General features: G+C 41.4%; 1 pseudogene; it reads right to left on the reverse strand.

Moving 5' to 3' along the window:
- Positions 1-817: 817 nt before the first annotated feature.
- LOC104957219 (extracellular calcium-sensing receptor-like) lies at positions 818-2,502 on the reverse strand (annotated as a pseudogene).
- Positions 2,503-3,216: the final 714 nt, after the last annotated feature.

The raw sequence follows: 3,216 nt of genomic DNA on the forward strand, positions 1-3,216 counted from the left end.
CCTGTTGCTGTGGTCGTGTGTCTATCCTCTATCCTGAGTACTGGATCTGAGTCCTGGACTTCGAGTCGTGACTGAACCTATCTCTGCGGCCCTGCCAGACTCTCACCATACTACTTCCCTGATGGCTCCCACAAGATTGCTGACATCCTCGTGGATTCATCTTCTTATTATAGACACATGCATTTCCAAACATTTGGTCTACCTATGTTGTAAATGTATTATCTTTTCAATTTACACACGGCATCTATTGCACGTCTGTCCGTCCTGGGAGAGGGATCCCTCCTCTGTTGCTCTCCCTGAGGTTTCTCCCATTTTCCCCTTTAAACTGTGGGGTTTTCTCTGGAAGTTTTTCCTTGTACAATGTGAGGGTCAAAGGACAGAGGGTGTCGTATTGTCATACTGATATTCTGTACAAACTGTGAAGTTCAATGAGACAAATGTAACATTTGTGATATTGGGCTATATAAATAAACATTAATTGATTGATTGATTGATTGATTGATATTTCAATGATTAATGGCATCATTTGTATCATACCTATCACAAACTTAAATTAAAAGTCAAGCTTTGTTATCATGAATACACTATGACTAAATAAAAACATTTGTATAAATCTGTAATTGTTATTATTGAATGAATGTGTAAAAACAACACCCGTGTACAAAATCGTATTTGATTAAATATGTATTAATATAAATAAATAGTACATTGTATTAGGAAAACACTATGATACAAAAAGAAGAAGCACATTTTTCCTTTTAGTTGTTTGAGATAAAAACGACATTACAACTGATTTGGGCAATGGTTAATAACGTACATCATTACTAGCTGTCCTTGCCATTAGCTGTTTTTCAGTGTTCTGCTCAGGCCTGAACAAAATGATGTAACATTTTGGCATAAAAATGCAAAACAGCATTCCATAACTGGAGGCCAGAATAGCAAATATCTCCACGACCACAGTGAACTTCTCAGGAGAGCTGGCATATGCTGGGATAAAGGTGATCCAGACCGCACAGAATATCAACATGCTGAATGTGACAAATTTAGCTTCATTAAAATTATCAGGCAGCTTTCTAGCCAAAAAAGCAAGAACAAAACACAACACAGCTAAGAGCCCTATGTATCCTATCACAGCCCAGAACCCTACAGGTGATCCCAGGGCACACTCAAGAATAATCTTATCCTTATAGTGTTTCATATTTTTAAAAGGGAATGGAGGATTGATTGCCAGCCAAAGTATGCAAATTATAACCTGTATTAGAGTAAAACTCAGAACACTGAGTCTCTGCTGGGCAGGCCCAAACCACTTCATCATATTACTGCCTGGAAGTGAAGCCCTGAAGGCCATTGCACCACTTTTGTTTTCCCCAGAACACACGAGATACAGAGAACAACGGTGATGCAGAATGCTGTGTGTCGCAGCATGCAGGGCCACTGAGAGGGCTGGCCGATGAAGGTCAGAGAACACAGGAAACACAGAGTCAAGGAGAAGAGCAGCAGGGAGCTCAGCTCAGAGTTGTTGGTTTATTTGTGGCAGTAGAAGACTAGTGTTGTGATCATAGTAAGAAAAACTCCCAGCAAGGAAAATAAAACTAACAATGATCCCAGGATTTCATCATATGCTAAACATTCTATTTATTTTAGTATGCAAGCATCTCCCTGCTTGTTGGACCAGTGGTGGGCATTTCATACAGTGTATTGAATCTGCAAAACAAAAAAGGACAAAGAGGAATGAAGTGTTAAATTGATGTCAGGGTTTCAGAGGCACAAAATGGGTTTTTTATATTATTTAAAATCCCATTTAGTCATTAAATACTGATATATTTTGTTGTTTTACTGATCTCTCCTGCTGGACAGTGTATGCAATTATAACAACAGACTGGCTTTCCTTTTTGGAGGACCTTACGAGTTCCAGGACGACAGCTCTCACTGCAGACTGACACAGGAACCTCCTACACACATAAACACAATTTGTCAACACAATTTTGTTGAAATCTTAAACACACCTGGCAAGGTTTTTCAGTAAATCAGTGAGTTAGTAAACAGGAGTGTCTGCTCTACCTTGGTCTGTGCATTTCCCCATACAACTGGGATTTTTTTCTTGATAAACTGATGACTTTCTGGAAGAGAAGCATCATAATTGCCAACTATTATTCCTTCCATGGTTCCCTTGTTTGTCATTTGTAAGTTAACAAGTTCATATTGTGCTGGAGAGTCTCCATTACTGTCAAAATAAACGTGTTCCCCTTCCTCGGTGGTGAAATTCACAGTGTTCAGATATTGCAAGACCTATTATAGAAATTGTGCGGAGATTAAATGGCAAATTATATCCAAAGGAGTATTCCTCACCTGCCATGGTTGAATGCATTTGGAATTAGCACAGGTCCCATTAAAAAAAGGCCCTTTACCCTCCTCACATTTAATCAGGTTGTCAAGAGCATGAGCCACTGCATAAACTGATTTGTATACATAATAAGTGAATCGAAGCTCAGAAGCATCTGTAAATTAAAGCTGCGGTCACAGAAGTGTGCGCAGTGATGAACGGGCCCTCGCGTCCGTGCGCCTGTCAGGGAGGGCAGCCGGTCGTCTCGGCTCCAAAATGAGCCGTTTGTGATTTCTATCATTTTCGCGTCCCAGACTCCCAGGTCCTCCGGCAGCGACCCGGAAATGGATGTTGGCGTGCCGTCTCGAAGGAAAACAAATTACTCTAAAGGCTCGTCGAGGATCGATTATCGAGGAGGCTGTCTGGAGGAGCCGTAACCGAGGATACCCTGATTTAGAGGAGAGAGGAGGGAGGAGTCTCTTTGGAGGAGCTATAACCGAGGGTACAAAGACGTGGAGGAGAGAGGAGAGAGGAGTATCTCTGGAGGAGCTATAACCGAGGGTACACTGAAGTATTCTCCGGAGACAATTTCAGCCAACAGTGATGTTTAAAAGAGGCGTGACGCATGGCTGGACTTATGTCAACGAAGCACAGCTCTGCAAACTGTTCCCGTTGTGATTATAAGTTATTTAAGATGATCAAATGTGCATCAGACTTTCTGCCCTTTACCGTTTGTTTACTCACTAATCACATCTCCCCTGGATGTTAGGCTATCTATTATACAACTGCTTCCATTGTGACGCGATGTTTACAGTGAGAACAGCTGCTGAGGTCAGTGCAGAAAGCAGAACAGTGTGTATAATATATATCGCTCAATGCACACAGGGGATAGG

Source organism: Notothenia coriiceps, unplaced genomic scaffold (genome assembly GCF_000735185.1).
Source record: "Notothenia coriiceps isolate Sejong01 unplaced genomic scaffold, NC01 NC01_scaffold00026574, whole genome shotgun sequence".
Classification (NCBI taxonomy): Eukaryota; Metazoa; Chordata; class Actinopteri; order Perciformes; family Nototheniidae; genus Notothenia; species Notothenia coriiceps.